This window comes from Chelmon rostratus, chromosome 3 (assembly GCF_017976325.1).
Source record: "Chelmon rostratus isolate fCheRos1 chromosome 3, fCheRos1.pri, whole genome shotgun sequence".
Taxonomy (NCBI): domain Eukaryota; kingdom Metazoa; phylum Chordata; class Actinopteri; order Chaetodontiformes; family Chaetodontidae; genus Chelmon; species Chelmon rostratus.
In genome coordinates, this window is record NC_055660.1 from 14,052,612 (window position 1) to 14,074,102 (window position 21,491).

A 21,491-nucleotide genomic window follows, 5' to 3' on the forward strand; every position below is an offset into this window, starting at 1 on the left:
AAACTGAGCGTAAGTGAAATGTGCATTAGTGAAGACCTGCAGACCTTTTCAGATAGCTCAGTTTAGCTTCATCAAGAACCAAACCAGCCCAGACTTCTGTGCATGTGTGTTTGTTTGCATATGGATTTGTGTGGGTGTGTGTGCCTGTGAGGCATTCGTTGCTTGTTTGCAGACACTGATTACGAGGCTGTGGATCAATTTCAATCTGGGAGATGGAGTCGAGTTCCAGTCAACCCTGTCAAGGCAAGCAGCCAGGTCAAGCTGTCACATGACCCTGACAACCTGAATCAGACAGGCAGTGTGACGAAAAGCCACCCCTCACCACCAACAACAACTCTATCCTGTTTCTGGCAGGACCCCCGCGTAGGGGCCACCCACTTCAAAAGACTGAACCCACCAACATCACCTTTCCCTTAGGAGCCAGTGTATATAGAATGTAAAGCATGCGTTTATGTGAGCATATGTGCATGTATGCACTATAAATGGATATGTGTGCCGACGTGTATGGGTTCTGTATGTGGGGACAACTGTATTGAAATTTGAATGAAGTATGGCGCTAGCGTTAAAAGGAGGTAAGCTTAGCATAAAGACGAGAAGCAGGCTCAGTCCAAGTTTGGAACTATATTAACTGGCTCTAAAGCTCACAAAGTCGAGCTAGCTGTTCCCCCTGCTTCCAGTCTTTATGCTAAGTGCATAATGCTTGGCTATAGCTGCATCATGGCTCCAGCTACGTATTTAACATACAGAAATAAGTTTGGTGCTAATCCTCTCATCTATCTGCAGGGAAGCATCTATCAATCCATTCAACAGTCCACCCGTAGGTGTTTGTGACTTGAAGACCACAGCGTATGATTCATATCGTTTTCATCTGCATTTCTTATGTTTCACCACTGACTCAGTTTCTGAAGCTCAGTGACAGCGGCTCTGACTGTGGCTAACTTGGCAGTTCCTGACTCCACCAAACTCCCAGCTCATCCGACCACAGGCAAAGAGGTGGAGCGTAGGTGGAGCTGAAGTGGGCTGAATGAAGCCTGGTTGCTAAAACCTAGCGGCTGTCACTTAAAGAGGCAATGCTTGTAATTATGCATGAATTTAAGCTTTAATATAATTTAAATTAGTGAGTTATATAAAGATTAACAGCTGTACAGACTGTAACCATGTTTGTTCGTGCTGTTAAGTGTTAAGTTCAATATTTCAATATGGGGGTCTATGGGGATTGACTCGCTTTTGGAGCCAGCCTCTAGTGGCGATTTGAGGAAGTGCAGTTTTTGACATTTCATCGTAGGCTTCATTTTCCTGTCCCGGAGGTTGCTGCTTGTGCTTTTCATATAATTTCTCACCTGTCAGTGTATTATAGAAACACATTTCACACAACTGATTGACAAAGAGTCATTGAGAACAATTTGAGCATGTGAAGGTGTGAAAGCCTGCAGGAGGAGGGACAGAAAACAAATACACTTCAAATTTTATTGGTTGCAGTTACTAATGAAGAACTCCCACTGCTGTCAGTCCTGTCACGCCTCATCTGCAACTCAGAATGTTTCTGCAGTTAGACTATAAATGCTCCCCTTCCCACACACGGGAGGTCTCTCCCTCTCTTAAACACACACACACACACACACACAAATCAAAACCACTTCCATCACTAGTTTCATCACTCTGCTAATTACAGTCACTATTCAAATAAGAGCATCCTGCCAAAAGATCCCCTTTCATTGAGACAGAAAGAGTTGTTCTCTACAGCCACACCTTTCCATTAAACCACTACCTTTGCCAGAAACTGAAGCCAAATTATTAACAAGTTCACATATTCACGCTGTAAACTGACCAGAAAAGCCTGTCTTACTGTGCTGTTGATTTACAAGAAACTGGTCTACATTGTTTTTATATACAAAGTTGGTGCAGTACCAATCACAACAAAGCTTAAGACATTTGAAAGGTTAACAGCAATCACAGTTGAACCAAGAGTCCAGTAGTTATGGTGCAACATCACGAACAAACAAGATTCCCTTTATTATAAAACTGGTTTATTGTCAAGGAAGGACCAGCACTGAGATGACGGTTGACATCATACAAATCAATGAGCCAATACACAGTCCTGTTATTACAATTTCTGTGGAGCTTTGTGGATGTATGATGTTAACAAAAGCATGAATTGGCATTTTCATGGGTATCACAAGGAAACGTCAACAACAGCTATTTGATGGATAAAATGAAACTTTGTGCAAACAGCCATGAGCCCTAGAGGATGAGCTAAATTTTTCATGCTAGACTAAAATGGTAATGATGGTAAACAGTAGAGATGTAGACTCCTAAGCTTGTTTGCCATTGTAGCACAATAGCATAAATCTAGCACAGACACAAAAGGTACCCTTTAGCCACACCAGGCTCCACTGTGAATCTATCCGCAGCAATATTAGATGCCCAGAGTGAGATGACATAGTAGAAAGACCTAAAAAGTCCTAAAAAGTTGAGGTCAGGGTAGAGTGGTTGGTCATACATACAGTACAACCTTCACCCAGGAAATCGTAGTTCATTTTAGAACGGAATTTTGGGTAACATTTCAACAACGTGTTGTTCAAGAACATTCTAGAACAGAAGGTTCGGGAACATTCTAAAAGTGAAACAAAAAGTGAACAATCTTTTCCTAAACGGAACCAAACTGTGACTGTTTCACAACATTAGCCATGTGTTAGAAAGGCTTTCTGTCAGGAAGGCTTTGTGCGTCGCTGGAATGACACAGCATTGGATGGACGAAGCAGCTGCTCTGAGCGTCCCAATTTAAACCCCGTGGATGGGTTTAAATTGGAGTAGTTCAAGCCCTGGTGCGTCTCAAACACTAAAGGCTACCTTGTGTGTCTGTATGAGATGAAGAGGGTTGTGACAAAGCTCCAGTATTTGAAGCTCTGGGAATGAGAACAGGCTGAATTGTCTACGGGGGAGGAGAGGCCTCAATGTGTTTTATATGTGGAGGTGATCAGTAATGGCAGCTTTAAAGTAAACTGATTGGACAGCATCTCCAAACGAAGCATTGTCAGCATCGGGGCTAGTCAAAACAATTTTTCCTGTGCGAAGAAGAGACTTTCAAGAGACAGTGTTGAAGTGGAAACATCAGTTGTGCTCGTTCAGCAGCATTTGAATTGTTTGTTTCGTGTGTCTGTTGTTGGTGACTAGCGTGTTGCTAGCTAACATTATTGACAGTGTTAGTCACGATTGCTGACATGAGGGAAGTTATTATAATGTGGATTAGGCAGCAAAGTGCATTTATTCACTGTTGTTTAAATGGTGGAACAGCCAGTAGACAGAGAGAGAGAGAGTGTGTGTGTGTGTATGTGTGTGTGTGTGTGTGTGTGTGTGTGTGTGTGTGTGTGTGTGAGATGAGTATTCCTCACATTGTGGGGACATCAGTCTGTTTATATGGTCACACTGTGGGGACTCGTGTTCATTACTGGGACAAAAGTCCCAATAACCATCATTAAAATTAACATTAAATTTTAGGATGACCAGGCTAGGATAAGGCTATGGTAAAGGTTAATGGTAAGTGTGTGTGTGTGTGTGTGTGTGTGTGTGTGTGTGTGTGTGTGTGTGTGTGTGTGTGTACGTGTGTGACTAATGTGGTGGTGACAAGTGAGAGTAGTGATTTTTAATGATAATATCCCTCTGCCATTTCAAATTCATGTTTTTTGTGTTTTTCATCAGTAGTTTATAAATGAGGATATTTTGGTAATTCATTAAGTGTTTTTCTCAGTTTAAGTCCCAGGAGACACTAAATTTCTCACTTTGGTCTTGAGAAAAAGTTTGGGAGCTCCTGGTCTGGACTCTGCTTTTCGTTTGATTGCATGTGTAGCGATCCAAGCATTCAACCCCACCCAAATGATGTAAAGCATTAAAGAGGTAGTTAAATGCTTTGACTCAGGTCTGGTGTGGGAGTGAAGGTTCAGGAGGAGTTTGCTGTGATTGTGTTTACGCAGACAGATTTCAAGAGAATCACAGATGACAGGAAATTCTCAAGAGTCATGTGTTTAAAACAAATAAATTATCCTCAGACTGCGTTTATGGATCTGTCTTTTTTGTCTCCTCTTCTTCATCTCTCTCTTCATCTTGACTAAAGCAAGATTAATACTTAGTACCACAGTCTCCTACACTGTGCAGCAATGGAAAAACAAATATTTTCTCTACTTCCTTTTTTTTGCCTTGAACTTACACAAGACACACATTTCAACACTCCATTCCTCAAACTAAAAGTGAGACCCTCTCTCAATAAAAAAAATGCAGAGTAATCATGTCCGATGTATTTCTTGCCAAGTCAGCATGCAGCCTTGATTAAGTGCATGTCTTTTTTTGTCTTTCTGGTGGAGTCATCCCTGAAAACAAATGGCTTTTTGTCTGTGTCACTTCTGCAAAGCTTTGAGGAAATAGGCTTTGTTGGAAACAGTCATCAACCCTGCAGGCACCACACTGAGCATTACTGATTTTGCAGAAATCATACATATTTAACATATTCCTGTGATTTGTTGGATTTTTTTTTTTTTTTTTTGCTTTAATTTAAGGAGAAGACATGTGGTAGAGAAGCTTGCACGCACAGATCTCTTAACCATTTAACGATAACTTTAAACGTTCCAAAATGTGCAATCATGTTTATTGACAGAAAATGCAACAGAATACATTAACTCAGTTCATGAAACGGTCAGTAGATCAGTAGTATTTGTTTGTGAGTAGACGTGCGAGAGTGTAGTGATGCATGGTGTACACTGCAAAAACATGGCTCTCAAAAACAAACAAAAAAATGCAATACAATATTGAAATATTACTTGAAATCAAAATGAAAGCAAAATTATCTTACTTATAAATTTAAATTAACTGCCTGGTAAAAAGATATGTTTTGTCGGACAAAAAGAAGGCATTTGTTGATATAAGACATTTCATGTTCGATTTCACTTTTTGCAGTGTAAAATAACAACTAAACCAAAAGAGACCACGTGGTGTTAGGCAATTCTTGATTGGTCCGGTGTGTTCGGTTACAATAATACAAACTCTGTGTAGCAGAGCCTGAAGGGAGACACAAAACACAAGCAGCAGCCATGCTTAAATTGCATCACATGTACAGAACATCAGAACACTAAAAAAAACACCTGGAGCTTTTGTGACAAAAAACATTTTGCGAACACTGTTTGCACGGAGATGGCAAATATCAAGTATCACATTTATCTGCCTGGGAAATGCAGATAAACAGGGCTCCTACATGCTCATACATGGAAGAGGATGGAATTTGTTTTTCATTGTAATAATGAGAAAACCATAACCTTACAAGTAACAGCTTTAATGACATGGCCCCAGGTTCAAGTAACAGCTTTAATGACATGGCCCCAGGTTCAAGTAACAGCTTTAATGACATGGCCCCAGGTTCTCTGATATTAAAAGTGAGCAGAAGCAAACCCGTTGTGCTTTGCAGGAAGCTGATATCAGCAGTTCAAATCAGCTCATTAGTAAAATCAAAGAAACCCAAACACCTTTAATTTTACAGTTGATTTAGATTATGTTTCTGAAGGAGCTTCCCAGAGGTTATACTTACAAAGGAAGCTTAATCACTTTGGTGTGAGATAAAATATTCTGGGAGAGCATTTTGCCTTTGAACATGGACGCCTGGATCTTAAATGTAAAGGGAGCCTGGTGAGAGTCATTCGTACTGCCTGCAAAATCCTACAGAAACCACAGATGCAACTAAGCTGCAGTCATGTGCTGAATACCAAAAAGTAAACTCTTCACATTACAAGGCTCTACTTTACAATTGTCCACATTGTGGACAATAAAGTTCCTATCTATTCTTGGTAAGTGTTCTCAAGCATGGTGTAACATTTTGTTCCCAGTTTAACCAGTGAAAGGTTCTGAATTAATGGGGGAAAAACACACTCCTATGGTCATTAAATAACTCTTTAAAGCTTAATTATTCTTAATTATTCTTATTAACTAATTATCACTAGTTCTGTGTTGCTACACGTTAAACACTTGTGAAAGTCACCTTTGATAAAATAAGGCCAAGTAGTTAAAACTACTCTAACAACTAATATACTGTATCTTTAACCTCTGCTGTTGAATTAGCAGTAATGTAATGAGTAGCCATGAGTAGCAGGTAATTGGTGTAGCATGCTGCATGACATTTCTAAATCTGGAAAAGGAAAAATCCTATGTTTGGTAATGTTGCCCTCTTTTTTCTGACTTCCCTCTCCTCTCCTCAGTTCAAATCACAGACATATGATGTCTCTGCCCTCAGGCTCGAACAGTGGTGAGCCTTGAAGAGAGCTGTTTATGTTTATGTATACAGTAAAACTACAGACACGCACGGACTCATATTCAGAGTCCGTGGCTGAAATTTTGTCATCCCCCCCTCCCTTCCTCTCTCTCTCTCTCTCTCTTTTAAGGCCTCTTTTTGAAAACACTTAACATGAATTACAGGAAGCCTTCCAAACCTGAATGGTTGCCACGGGGTTTAGGATGGAAAAACTGAGAAAACAAATCCAACAAGGGAAAAGCGCCCAAACCCAAAGATGCTGTAAAAAAAACTTATGGATATGAACTTGAAGGAAACAGAAATATGAGTTCTAGATTATGGGGTATAAATTTTTAGGAATAGGCTACAGAACCAGGAATTGTTTCGTCATCTCTGAATAAAACCTTCAGTCAGATGTACAAATTATGACAAGAGCCTTGGATCACTGGACAGAGCTGCAGTAAATCCATCAGCCTTTACACCTTAGATTTACAACAGGAATACTCAGTGGAAAAGCGCTTCACTCCATCACTAACACTCTTCGGTGCACTCCCTCTTTTCACTTTTATTAATCTAAGAGGGTTTTCCTGTTTGTTTTAACTGCTTCTACAGTATGCTCCACTTTTACACAGTTTACACACATTCACACCTCTCAGATGCCCTGTTTCGTCTCTCTTATCTGTCTGAACCTTGCTGAACCCCAACTTAATAAAAAATGAATGCTAATGCACCATACTGTAGGAACGCTGGCTCACACTAAGTCCCACAAGCGTCATTTTAAGCCAGACATGGGTCCTAATCAGTGCTTTTGGCGCACAAAAGCATAAGAGCAGCTCACCAACAGTAAAATTGAATTTGCGGGTACTCTCGTTTCCCTGTTTAGCATTGGATATATCCAGCATAGACTTTGAATAGCACTCTCCACATATTTGTGGTCTTTCCTATTGGATGGTACGGAAGTCAAGTTTTTCTATTTTGTTTTATCTGATTGTCTTCAAAAGGCAATATGGCAAAGTTTGAAAGAATAGTTCAGCGTTTTGGATTACATGTTTATCTGCCTTCTTCCAAAGAGTTAGATAAGAGGATTGATGCTTGTCTCATGTCTGTGTGGTTAAAATGTGGGGACTGTCCTCACCTATATCCAAAAAATGTCCCATTGGACCGAAAGCCCATTGGTCCAAAAGCCCACTGCTCAGATGTCCCATTGTTCCAAAATCCACACTTTCCTTGGAGAAATTTGCCAGTAAAACTATATCTTAGTGCATTTGAAGTTGCAGGAAAGGATGAAGTCAGGTGACCTTCTTTGTCATCATGGTAACAATAGTCAGGTGACCTTCATCATCATAACAGTAATAAACAGGTGGTTAAAACGGTCGCAGTTTGGTTGTGTTTAGGCATCAAAACTACTCGGTTGGGTTATAACTTATATGCGTAAGTTGGTGATACCAGATTGTGTATTTTTGGAACAACTGACCTTTGAAGCAGTGGCAATTTCAGAGTAACAGGCTGTCGGACAAATGGGCTTTTGATCTAATGGGACATTTGAAACTTTTATTCGTATGATTTTAGCACCTTTAAAATGAAACCTGTCCTCACATAAATTTCTTTTTTTAGCTCAAGTTTCTTTCGGTTCAGGTTTGAACTTGTTAGTCTGCGGTTGGTGGAAAATCAACAGTTATATTCTGAATCACAACATGTGACACAAACAGAAACACACACATCCCAAATACCAGGAATAAGCACTGACAGAATCGTTGGATATGCGACAATACGTGGAAACACATGGTTCGAGGACATGATGGAAGAAATGAACCCTTCGTTTCCTTTGCAGTCTTATTCGTGGATGTGTGCACTCAACTATTTTCTGAATCTCTTATCACCATTTTTGGCCATGTGGCTTGGAGAACAAGGGTGCCAGAGAGTTTGGCTGAGCTTCATGCGTCATCTGCTAAGAATGCGCCATCCATCCCTCTGCACAGTATCTTACCTGATCCAGCTTCCTGTATTTTCTCTCTTGGCAAAACCCTTCATTGCTACAGCCTTCTCCCATGAAAACCCCCTTGCATTAATTAAGACCTGTGCTGACGTCTGACGCCCACAGAATGATGGCTGATCCTCTCCTGGAGAGTTGGAAAGCTGGACTGATCTGACAAGCTCAGAGGGAAGGGGGAGAGAGGGAGTTTGATTTCATCCTGCAGGTATTTGGGAATGGGAGAGAGCTCCGGGGATAAGGCTCTCCTTTATGTAAACCTTCCACTGTATGAAAAAATATCAACAAGGAAAAAAAGAAAAGGCTGCTTTAATTTCTGTTTAAAAATACTGGAGGAGCTGCGGTGGAAAGCCGGGGGCAAGTGCCGGGCATGGTTTTGATTAAAAGTTATGAGGTACTGCAGGGAGGGTTGCCAGAGCGGTTGCACGTTCTTAATTGCAGCCGTCAGTCAGTACTCAGTCTGCTCGTATACCTCAGAGTAGGAAATACACTGAATGTGAAAACCAGATAGCGGGAACATTGCTCAGACAGTGGATCAGTCATTGGTGAATTCAAACCATTGCTGGGCGGGACAAAAGGCCGTTGTGGCACACATATCCGCTAACTTATATGGCTAAAGCTGGTCAAACTGTTCGGTAGCTGATCTGGAGCTTCCCCAGCAGATGGAGTTTGCCCAGATGTTTATTGTAAATGTGCATTTTGTTAAGCCTGCAGGATTAATCTCAGTAATTTAGTTTGAATTTGGAAGACTTGCTGGGATGACAACAAGCAACACAGTCTGCGTAGCTGTTCCGAGCCTCCAGGTTCTGAAGTGGACACTCTCATTAGCTGAGACACTCTTCTGAGTGATGTGTATGCACTGTTTTCTATTAGCTCACCTGGACAATAAGATCAGTATGCCTTTTCTTTCATAATGACAGAAGTAATGCATTTTTGATGGGGTTGCATGGTGTGAATACAACAAGAATGCATTGCAGCCATAAGATGAAGAACAGTCAGACCACATTTGGAGGTGGTCTGGCTCACATTGTGATTGGTTCGCTTATTTCCTCAGCCGAAGCAAAAACAAAAACATAAATCCCAAACAGCAGCACGGCCTCCCTCGACTGCTGTTGTGCTACGTTAGCTCTGTTTACCTACTTTGCATATTGAGATCAGACCACAATAAAAAAACACGCCACCTTACTTACACCTGTATTAACAATATTATCTAACAATATGTCACTGATACGGAAAAGCACACTGAGGCAGGTGTAAAGGCTAAATGTATTAAATGCAGTGTCCACAGCATGACCATGTTCTTAAGGAAATAGTGTGGTTAAAGGCCTTGTAGCTTAAGCTGCACAGCACAAGCTAAAAGTTGCAGTAAGAGCTACAAAGTCATTCCTCAAAGCCCTGTGTCACTAATTAGGATATTGAGATCTCATCATAATTATAGAGATATTGTGAGTGCTTATTAATGAGGATAAATGATCCCGTGGATCAGATGACATCAGGTTTATGTATTTTACAGTTGAACCATTGTTGAGCCATGAAGACTTATTTCAGGTGTTTGTTCTTCTAGTGGCTTGTTTTAGAATGACGTCACAGCAGCGTCTGTGGTCGGTGGTTTTGAATTCCAAACAAATGTTTTTTACTTTCATGGTAAAAATTAGCAGCAGCTTCTGGATGTAAAGAACTCTGTGGACTGGACTTCAGTGTTGCAGTGAGCAGCGGGAACAGTAGGACTTAGAGAGACAGTGGGCAAGAGTAAAGGCATGTGAGTCAGATGTTTTATGTTTCATATTTACGAACATTCGACAGTCCTCTTCACCTCATCAGATTGCATCATGGGAACTGCTGCTGCAGCACTGGTTCTGATTAGCTTGCTTTGTGCAACACTGGCTCATGTTCCTCAGCTTGTGTCCTAATCCATCTATTCATAATTTCCTCATGTAATAATAATGTTACGCAACACACCTTTAAACTATAATTCAACCGTGGATGATTAGGAGTGATCTGCCTTCTGAGAACAATGAGGTAAATGTCACATTTTAAACTGGCGGGACTTGTTTTTTATAAGCAGTTTCGCTACTGGCTAAGAAATGCTGGAGGATGCTTACAGGATGTGGACACAAATGATTATATCTGCATGAGTAAGCTGTCAGAAACCAAATTTTACTTAATTTTACCAAATTTACACATGAAGCTCAACTATCTCATCACAATGAGTATCGCCCGGCCTGTGTTCTGTGGCTCTGCAGGAGCTTTCTGACGGGATGCTGTGAGGAATCAATTAAAAACTGATGATACTGTGTTATCATTATTATTTTGAATTCGTCTTGATGTTAAACTGAAGGTTTGAAAGAAAGTGACATTTAGAACCAAGGAAGTGTCGAATGAATGTTGCATGATGTGAAGTGTAGACTAAATGTTGGGATCTCTCAACCTCTGCTGCATCATTTTGACCAGTTGTTTTCCATATGTGTGAGTCCTCCAACTTAATAGACGTGCAATGCTAAATTGCTGCAGCATCCCTTTAAATAAAGTTTCTTCATTAGGGCTGTTTGAATACTGCTCCGTAATACAGGTGATCATAGCTGTTAGGGTGCTGAGGATTTGTAGTGCCATGGATTTAAAAAAAGAGTATTTTCCCTAGTAAATGTGCTGTTAACCTGAATAACCTTTTCTTTGTCGACTCCTTTTCTCCTCCTTTACATTTTATTCATTATTATTTATCTTGTCTATTGATTCTTGCGGGTTCTTCCTGCTAATAGTTCTTCCAGGTGACTCCTTTTTGGGTTTTATTTCTGAAATATAAATAGAAAAACCTTCAAGTTGTCTACAGGTTTGAATGGTTTGAAATTTTAAAGTTCTAGTGAAAGAAAAACAATATATCTTTACAGGTATTTTCAAAATGCCTCACAACTAATAAAATCAGCCCAATTTAGAGCATTTCAACCGGAAGTTCTACTAATGTCCAGGTTTGCAAGTCAGAATCAATACATCAGATTAATTCAAGAATTACACTGTAAACTGAGGCACATTTGACAAAAATCATCCATCTATTTCTTCATGTTTTGCACATAATGAAACACAGGTTTGTTGATCGGAAAACAAGATGATAGAGGACAAATCTGAAGAGCTTTTAGTTTGTAACAAATCCTGGAGACTCTGTGGCTCTGACACAAAAGAAGGATGGTGTGCCGCGTGTGTCTTCATGTGTGTTGAAAAGTGGGAGATTTCCACTTAGCTTCGCCATGGTCCTTGAGATGAGCTTGTTCGCGTAGGTCTGGTTTTAGCCTCTGTGTGTTGGAACGGACTTCTGTTTTTCCAGTTTGACTGCTTCGGTTTCTTCCACCGTCTGTCAGAGCTGAATTAAGAAGATCTGTCTGATTGAAAACGACAGGCTGACGATCAGTGGAGGTTTTTCTTTTAGACATTTCACTGTGTTTACATGAGGCTGGCAGGATGCTGGGGTTTGGGCAGGGCGATGTAAGGGAATTCATTTAAGGTCAAACAAATATACTGTAGAAACCCACATGTGACTTTAGATGAGGTTACACTATAATTAGTACGTGGATTATTTAAAATGCAGAGACGTTTGGACAGTTTCATGCGATGTTTTAACCCAAACTGCACTGGAAAAAATGTCTCATACTGCAGAGGTCGACAGCATAAAGGGATACATGTTTTGAATATTTAAACACATCGACCCATAAACTCGCTCCTCTCACACACACATCTGTTTTGGTGCTCCGTGTCCTGCTCAAACATTTCCTCGCAGATTTCTCCCAGACAACCCACCACCATGCGGATCTCGCCAGCACACGATGAGGCTCTCTCTCATATCTCCTCTCAGCGGCCTCTATGCGGCCTGCTGCTGAGTTTTAATATTCAGCCTCCCACCTGCGAGCGTCTCCTCGTTCACACAGCTCACCACTGATCACACAATCCTGATCTCCCCGTGTGAACGATGTTTCACCACGGAGGGTGTGCGTGTGTTTGTGTGTGCAGTGTTCAGAGATTATACCAAAGACATATTTTGCTAAATTGAAGTTATGGAAAAAGAATTAAATATCCCTAACATTTCAAAAATATTTGCATCTTTGCATTTGTCTGTCTGTCATATTGACTTTCTGGATTATAAGAATAAGTATCATCTACAACCTCCTACTAATTTAAAACCTGAGGCTCATCACAGGGAAAGGTCATTTTATCGAGCCAATCTATAAATTTTGTAATGGCCAGTAAGATAAGTTAAATCACATCACATGTTATTGTCAGATTTGACTAAAATGTGTCTTAAATGTTGAACAAAAGTTTGGATTCAGTTTTCCTTGTAGGTGCAACAGCAAATGGGTCTTCACAGAAATGTGCCAGATTATAGAGCATTTTAATGCATGCGTATGCAAAATACAAAAACTGAACTGAACTGATATTTGACTTATTTTCCCTACAGTGTCCTCACATGGGGCAAGTAAAGCATCATTTTTCATCATGTTTTTAATGGTAAAGGTTAGAGAAAGATCCTGGTTAAACACTGAAAAAGCCAAAACCTTAAGATGAGTTTTTATATCCTAAGCATAACAAAACACAAGACCATAATCCATACAGCAATTTCATTATGTAATTTATTTGTATATAAACATCATTTGTCGGAGACAAGAGTGAAAACTCCTTCTATGATCAATATTGCTCCAACTTAAACACTCTCAGCAGCTCAATCAGGATTTCAAAATGCAATTAATTTACGGGAACATAAACAAGAACATGGTCACAGAGAAGAGCATCAACATGTATGTGTGCGTTCAGTCTGTTAGCGTTCTTGTGTTTGGTGTGTTTCTCTCACGACAGGGGCATAGCCGGCCTCGTCTGTCTGGTCTCCGAGGTGAAATCTCTGTGCCCTCGCCGGCCTGCACCTGCCAACGAAGTCTGCTCCATGCAGAGCCTCACGAGATTAAACATTTCATCACACTCAGTCGCTTCAATAGAGACGGACACAATGTCTTTTGTTTGAGGAGGGAAAACTCATAACCAAGGGTGGAGGTCGCTCGTTTGTTTGGTGGCTCTTGGGGATTTGTGTACGTGAAAGGAAATGAGCTGCTGTGTGTCAGTCAGCGAGCTCATGAGTGCAGATATAAAATCGACCTTTTGTCCTCCACACCTCTCTCAGGATCTCCTGAATTTGGTTGCTTTTCAACATACAGTATAATATAGGAGTGTTTAATGCAGGAAAGAGCTCTTTTTCCTCATTGGAGAAATTAAAAACTATTTCAGCTTTAATGAGGAAGAGTAAAAGAGCACAGCATGCTTATAAAAGCGCAGCGGACAATATGGGTTTTATGAAATATTGGAGACATGAGACGTGCTCCACCCAATATGAAACCTTACATGTCCTGCTTCTGCTAAAAGTAAAGTCTGCACACAGTATGGCATTCTGGGGTATGATTCATACACTAGACTTATATTCCACTGAATTGTGCAAATTGTCACTCACTCGGTGTCCGTTTTCCTCCTCACCTCAGCTAACAACCACTCACCAGAGCCGCATAGAAAGAGTCCAAACCATGTCCAGTGTAGGAAACAGTGAATCTGGAGAAGACAGGCGGTTGCAGAAAACCACAGTTAGAAGTTAAAAACAAATAAGGATTATGATGGCTGCCCCGTCTCAAAAGCCACTGGAAAGTCCAAAGTGGGTAAAAAAGAACAAAAAACAAAAAGGTTCATGAGAATGAGCTGCTCACATTTTGAAGTGCCCTTCACTCCCAGTATTTCCTCTTCAATTGACTTTCTGGGAAATCCAGTTACTCAGTTAGATTAGCAGGACTAGAAACAAGAGGAAAGAGCCAGTTTAGCTCAGTCACACTTTGGATTTTTGCCACTGTTGTGTTTTGTTTTGTTTTTTTACTGTGTCTGGGCTTATGTTGTTGTCACATAACTGAACTGATATGTTCACAGGAAAGAAGTCACACACACGGATATGACATGTTAATTAGTCAGTCTTACAGGTGCTGGTAGGTGGATTTTGTTACCTTTGGACAGGGCCTCACTGCTTCCATCTGCTTTCAGGCTTTATGCTAAGCTAAGATAATATTTACTAGTATTGATCTTCTCATCTAACTCTCAACAAGACAGTGAAGTATATTTTACAAGATGTCAAACTCTTTCTTTAAATCATGTGTGAATTGTAATAATGTAATAACCGACATGAAATGTAAGAGTTTAATATCAATGCTGCAGAGTTGTGTTGCACTGTGGTTGGATTTAGTAAATCCAGTGATGACAGTGACATGACAGTTTTGTGAAACTGGGTTTAAAATAAGTAAAACCTGAATTATACTAACTGCAATAGATTTTACTGAATGTCAGATGATTTTAATCATTATTTAAATTATTTACATATAAATCAATATTGTTGTGTCAAAGGGACATCAAATTAGTCCCAGTCCTCTGCTCCATGGGGAGAAATTTGGCCAGTAATCCAACACAAGCTTTGCAAGCTGTAATGACTCGTTTGCCAGTTAATAGATCTTTATTTGGGTCATATTGATTGATTTAATTGAATCACAGGAAAACAGATGCTAAGAAAAGATAAATGGGTCAAATGCGGTTTGAACTGGCGTAAGATCTGCATGGATCAGCATGACTGGAGGAGAAGAAACGATCCGAACACAAAGCCGAGATGGAAACCCGAAAATTAAAATCTTCATGAAAAATCAGCTCATTTGGGTCTGTCAGTAATCTTTCTTCTTCCCCTCCTTTCCCACCATTACCCTCAAAAATGCGAACTTTTGGAAAAATAAACTAATGAGGCTTTACATTTTAATGAAGTTCAGCCTTTGGTGAAAGAGAATTACAATGACTCAGTCCAGTGCAAAGGTCCTAAAAAAAAGTCCCAAAACAAGAGAAATACTATAAAATTATGATCCCAAACTTTAATCCAAAAAGTGTGTAACAGAACCAGATCATGCTGACCAGCTGGTTGCCTTACGGTAAACAATTAGTAAAACACACCCCTGAAAACCAACAAATACATATTAAATGAAAAATTAACACAACTGATGTTGTCCTTGCCCCTCCTTCTCCTCCTCATACTCATTCTACTCCTCCTCCTCCTCTACCCTTAATTTCACCCCCCTTCCCCTTCCCCTTTTCCTTCCTGCCAGGTCATGTCAAAACCTGCTGCACATCTGGCCTGACAAACACCGATAAAACAGGGCCTTTGTTACGGGGGTGGTACCTCAATAACTCAATTGGTATCAATTTGATGAGGGGAGGAGTAAAGCCCAGAGGCTTACCAGACATTTCCTGAGGCAGGAAGGGAGAGGAGACATAAGGAGGGAGGGAGACACAGGTATGAATGTAAACCGAAAGGTAAGAAAAGGGCAAAATTTTGATGTGACTTGCACGTCACACTGTCGTCGAAATGACTCTGGAAACCTGAGAACGAGCGAGATTTCTCATGAAATAAAATAAAAACATGCTGACTGGAATGATGAGTGGGAGAGAAAATTAAAAGCAGCAGAGACGGAGACATGAGAAGGAGAAGGACGGAAAGCGAGCCATTTAAGCTGACACGGGGATGGGAAGAGTTACCGAGAATAGCTAAACGCTCCAAACGCCCCCTTTGTTGTTGCTATAAGTGGGCATAAAGAGGTTGGCCGTGGCCTTTTCCACCCGCCGGTCAAAGGTCGCCTGTTGAGAGTTGAAAGGTCAAGGAGAACAAGCCCTGCAGCACTCTGCGTTGAGAGAGGAGCTTTGTACGATAAAGCTAAGAAGGTCGGACTCCAAGAACATCAAGGGAAGTTGTGAGTGCAGCAGTTTGATAATGAGTCACAAACAATACAGGAAGAAAATTCGAACAGATCTATCTGTTGAGTATCAAAGACTCGCCGCCTTCGGGGTTGAAAGGCAGCTCTGCAAAGCTCGCTAGCTCAGCAGATAGCAGCTGTGGTTAGTTTAGATCAGACACATAGATCTGATTTAATCCCTGCATTAAAAACTACTGCTCTGCTGTGGTTCAGTGTGTTCCAATCCGTCGTGTTTTGCTAAAAAAATCACCAAATACGCTACATCAGAGCTTTGGAGGTATGAGGCAGAAGACGATTTACATTCAAAAGCAGCAGGTGGACAGTAAATGTGTAGAGGTTGGGCATGCAGTTAACATTTGCCTTTTTATTAACAAGTCCTTTTGTTGTTTAAGCTTTTTGCTGTCACTTCCTTCACTAGTGCTCATTTACTGGATTCCCAATCTTTCCCTTATCCTAAACATACTGTAGTTGCCATTCGAAGATACTGTAGAAAGTGACAGTGGGAAACATTATCCAGGGTTTGCTGGAATCATCCAATATTTTACGGCAATATAGTTCTATGAAGAGACATGTGCTGTGCTGTTTTATGCCAAGAAATGCATAGTGGTCTGCACGTGAAACTGTTAAATCCATCTGTTTTGTCGTTTGCGAGACCAGGCTTGGCCGGTTTCCGGTTATTAAGACCAGGGTTAAACAACAACACAGCTAATGACGACCCGCCACCACCGTGCAGCATTCACTGCTGTTCTAAAAGAAACAGATCAAATGCCGACTTTCGTGATTTTCAGTGAGATGACCTGAGAGATGGGTAACGCTTATCTGACCAACCAGAACCAGAACCAGATTCACCAGCGTTTTGTCGTATGACTTCACTGCAAATGTAACTTGAGTTCTCCTGGTATTTCTGCTGCTTTGGAAGCACAACCTTAACCTTGTAATCAAACCGGCTGTTGAAAATATCTTCTTGTCCTGGACCTGGCTTTCCTCTGCCACTGTTGCTGAAGTGGTCTGTGAGGCTGTGGTGTGTGTGTGCTGTGGGTTTGTGAGCATGACTGGCCGACTGGTCCCCAAAGGTGTTTAAGAAGCTTCACCTCTCCCAAAATTTTCCTCTGTCATCAATTTTCATAAAACTACCGTACAGAGTTTGCTTTTGTTTGTTTCTACACTTTGGCCAAATCAGTACGAACTGTGAGTATAATTGACGACTTTGCATAAAGCCATATTTATGTTCCTCAGTGATATGTTCATGCCCAAGAAGTCATAGATTTCACATACAGTTTGTTTACAAGGATTACCAGCAGTGTAATTGCTCTCTGCATCTGTGGTTCAGACATGTCTGCACACATGAATGCGCCTTCTCATGCTCATGCATGATTTATGCCTATTGCACATTGTATGCATGCTTGCAGCATATGGTTTACAGGCACGCATGCCCCTCCGTAATGTAGTATTAGTCTTGTCTGTTATGCTTTGCGGTGAAAGCCTAAAAAAGGTGCATGTCCCTGGTAATCCCTGCTCTGCGCAGTCATGTCATCTCCTATCACAACATGACCCCCTCGCACTGAGGGCCTATTGTTGTGTCACAAAAGTCCTGGAGCCCAATAAACCCTCAGCTGCTGCTTTAAGGCACCGAGTTCACTGCAGCAGCACTGCTCCTCCCCTCATCTACCTGCATCTTACCCCTGCTGACTGCTTTTCACTTCTCCTTGTTCCTGGTTTCATCTCAAAGTTGAAGTTCTGGTATTTTTTTTTTTTTTTGTAGCCTCTTCTTCTTCAACAAAGTCTGATACTTTAAGAAGGAGATGATTCAACAACAGAAACATTCAAATTCCTTTCTCTTCTGTTCTCATTTCCGCTTTCTTTATCATTGCATTTCATTTCTTCCAGTAGTTAAAGTCAATCATGATATTTGGGAAAATGTTTCCTATCGACAGCTTCAACAATCTGCGAGATGTCGGGTGGTCCTGTGTCGCACCGTGTGAAAGACTTAACATAAGATTCTGCCTCAGAGAACATGGAAGTCATTAAGGGCCATGGGTAAGAAGAGACCTTTGGGTTCCATCAGCAAATGAATGGCAATTAAAGCTAATTCAATTAAATCTTGTATTGCATTTCAGAGAGGAAAAGAGCTGTCCACAGCTTTACCCACTGTGTTTTTCTCATGAGAATAAAGAACATGAGCTCTCAACCCACACAGTGTGGGAAGCCATGTTGGAGAGGACTACAAAGCGAGCCTGCACTGTGTCTCGATCCTGTCCACCTCTTCACGTGATTAATATAATCTAAAAGCAGTGATGTAAACACTTATGTGACCATTAGTGTTCACTCTGTTCCTGTTCAGTCTCAACGGTAAACTCTATATATACAGTTCACAGTCCTAGTAATTAAATTATGCAAGTTGTGGGGCTATGCGAGGCCTGACTCACTCATTTGTTATAGTTTCTGAATTTACCAGACTACAACTTAAAGAATAAGGCTGGCATTATTCTATATTTTCCTTATTGTCAGCAAATTCCATGAAAAGGTCAAAACCATAAAAGCAGTTGTTTGCCTCTCAGTACTTTCAGACTTCCCAGCCAACACACTCTCGCTCCCAGCCTTGGTGTCACTTTTTAGGGCACTGGGTACCCTTTAGCATCATTTTTCAACGTCTAAGACTCTACTATCAGTTTAGCAATAATAAATCTGCAACATCCGATTACACTTTCAAAATAAAGCTTGCTGAGAACAATAATAAACACATGGTTGATGTTGTGCAATGGTCGCATTTTGGTTAGGTTAAGGCACCTTAACTGATTACTAAGATAGATAAAGGAAATCAACCTTCGCTTTTGTTTGACATGGGACATGAACCCTCATCTCTTGGGTGAGAGTCCGGTGCTTGACCCATCCAACCATCCCACCTTCCTCCAAAGCTGTCTATAGAAGTCTATCAGATGACCCTGCAGATTGAAAAATGATGCTGAAGGGGTACCCAGCGCCTTCAAAAGTGATGTTAAGGGGTCCTGACCAAGTGAACGTATGTGACAAGTTGGGAGTGGGACCAGGTTGAGATCTGAAGTTTATGGTTCATATTGAAGACATTAATCTTTAAAGCCTCAGTCATTTCCCCAAAGCAGCTGTACACTGTAGTTTTTAGCAAATGCTCCTCAGACAGGCTGAAACAATGCATCTGTTGGGGACTACTTTCAGCTCTGGATCAATACAATTTTGGTATGAATATGTACAGCAGCAGGATTACAGTGGCTGTTAATGAGGGAACATGTGCAACATGTGTTTTTAATGGTTTTTGGACACTAGCACTGCAGCTCTCAGGCACAAAGGAATAAGCAGTGATGGAAGAAGTATTCACACCTTTTCCCTAAGAAGCAATACCTTTACCATGTCTTTAAGTAATTATGTAGATAAAGTAGGTAACTAGCTGACAGCAAAATTATATTTGCCCTATTCTGCCATTTTGTTGCCACAATCAGTAGATAGTTAGCCAAACGTCAAGTCAGATGTCTTGTTAGTCTTTAGCCATGAGGGAATAAGGTTCCAGTGAGTCAGTCAATAACTAACTCTTTGATTCCCAAAACTATTTGTTTACGTTCAAGTGACAAAGCCCTCTAGTGGCTGTAGTGAGTATGACAGGAGCACAGGAGGAAGTCGGGAGACATTATTATGGAGAGACAAACCAAACATATGAAGTCAAGCTGGATGGACAAACAAAATATTAGACTTTGACACAGGAGACAGCTGTTTGTTTCTCATTTCCAGCCACAGTCAACATTGTTTTTTCGCTCCCTAACCTTAACCAAGTGTTTATGTAGCGTGACAACCGAAGTCCCCCAACCGTAGCAAGGTAGCCTTGTGATTTCTACCCAAACCACAATGTTTCCCTAACCTTAACAAAGCACTTATTGTAGCCCAAACTGTGATTTTCCCCTGAATCCAACCAAACCATAGCCATTGTCTCATCTAAAAACTGATTCATTTTTCAACAGGGATTTGTAAGGAAAGCACAGACAAATGGTTTCCTGCTGGTACGGGCGTCGGATCAGAAAAAGCTTCTGCGTGTCACTCTGGACGCCGTGGACAAACAGCATGTTCTGTTGTTTAATTTGGAGGGCTATTTCCTCACTGAGACGGGATCCAAGATGATACACCAGGACATAAAACTTCAGCTCAGAATCTCCTTTAAAGATTAGAGATGCATTCCGGAAAAGAACCATAGATCTGCGTGATGAGTTAGTGCCAAAAGGTTTAGTGCATTCGTAAATGATTTTAAACACTCTGAAGTATGTGATTCTCTTCCAGACTCTTCAAGTTGCTCTTCAAAATGCATCAATGTCAAAAAGATATAACCCATGCTTTTAGTGTGCCTGCAGCTGGAGTAAACATTCCCTCCATATCTCACATTGGCTCTTATATATGACACAGGTATGCCAGCATTGACAGCAAGATGCTATATTGCAACACAAATGGGTTGCATATGGAATTCATGACTGTAATATGGTAACTTAGGTACAATATGCACATAAGCATGTATGCACACACACACTAAGCCGGGGGGGTTAAGAGGCTTGTAGGGTCCGTTTAAACCATTATCGAGTCCAACAATCTGTCTGCAGTTGGATTTCACCCCATTCACTCTTCCCTCCCCACTCTTTTCTCCGCTCACTCCATCCATCCACCTCCAGCAAACCCTGGCTGCTTTCATTACAACCAGATTGTTCAAATAAATCAAGCCTCTCCCCACACCCCTGCCTTCTTTTTCTCTCTCCGTCGCCTTCTTTTCTCTCGGCACCCTGCAGCAGTCCACGGAAGGTCTTTTAAATGAGAAGCACATTTCGGGGCTTATGAGGGTGACGGGCTGTGAAGTTGGGGTTTGTTTGACTCTTTGTGGCTCCAGTGTATGTTGTTTATATATGGACTGCCTATATTGATGGAGAGCAAGCATGCTTTTAAATGGTTGTCTTGGACAACCCTAGCCCTAAAGGTTTTCCTAAGTGAAGAACCATCGCCTACTGCCTGACTGTTAGTCTCTTTAGACTTATGTTGCATCGCCAAAACTACAAAGTAAAACCTCACTGAATGAATACTTTTGTTAAAAATAGGATTTTTGAAACATTGCATTTAGCGCTGATCAAGATCCAGAAATTAGTGGGTGGTAATAATAAAAACATGGTTGTGTCTGAAATCCCACATTAATTATACAGTGCATTACGTTATATGTGTCCAAATACCATGCACTAGTCCTCTCAAAAGTTACATAACAAACCCAAAAAGTAGTGTCCATGGCGTATACATTGCTTTCTTCTAACTAGGCCGACTATGCAATGTGTCGCATATACTGTAGATGCAGAAAACTTCACGCTACACCTTTTAGTGACAAAATGAAGACGACTAACACGTGTCTGAAATCTTGATTAACTGATCACAGCAGAGTCAAATACTG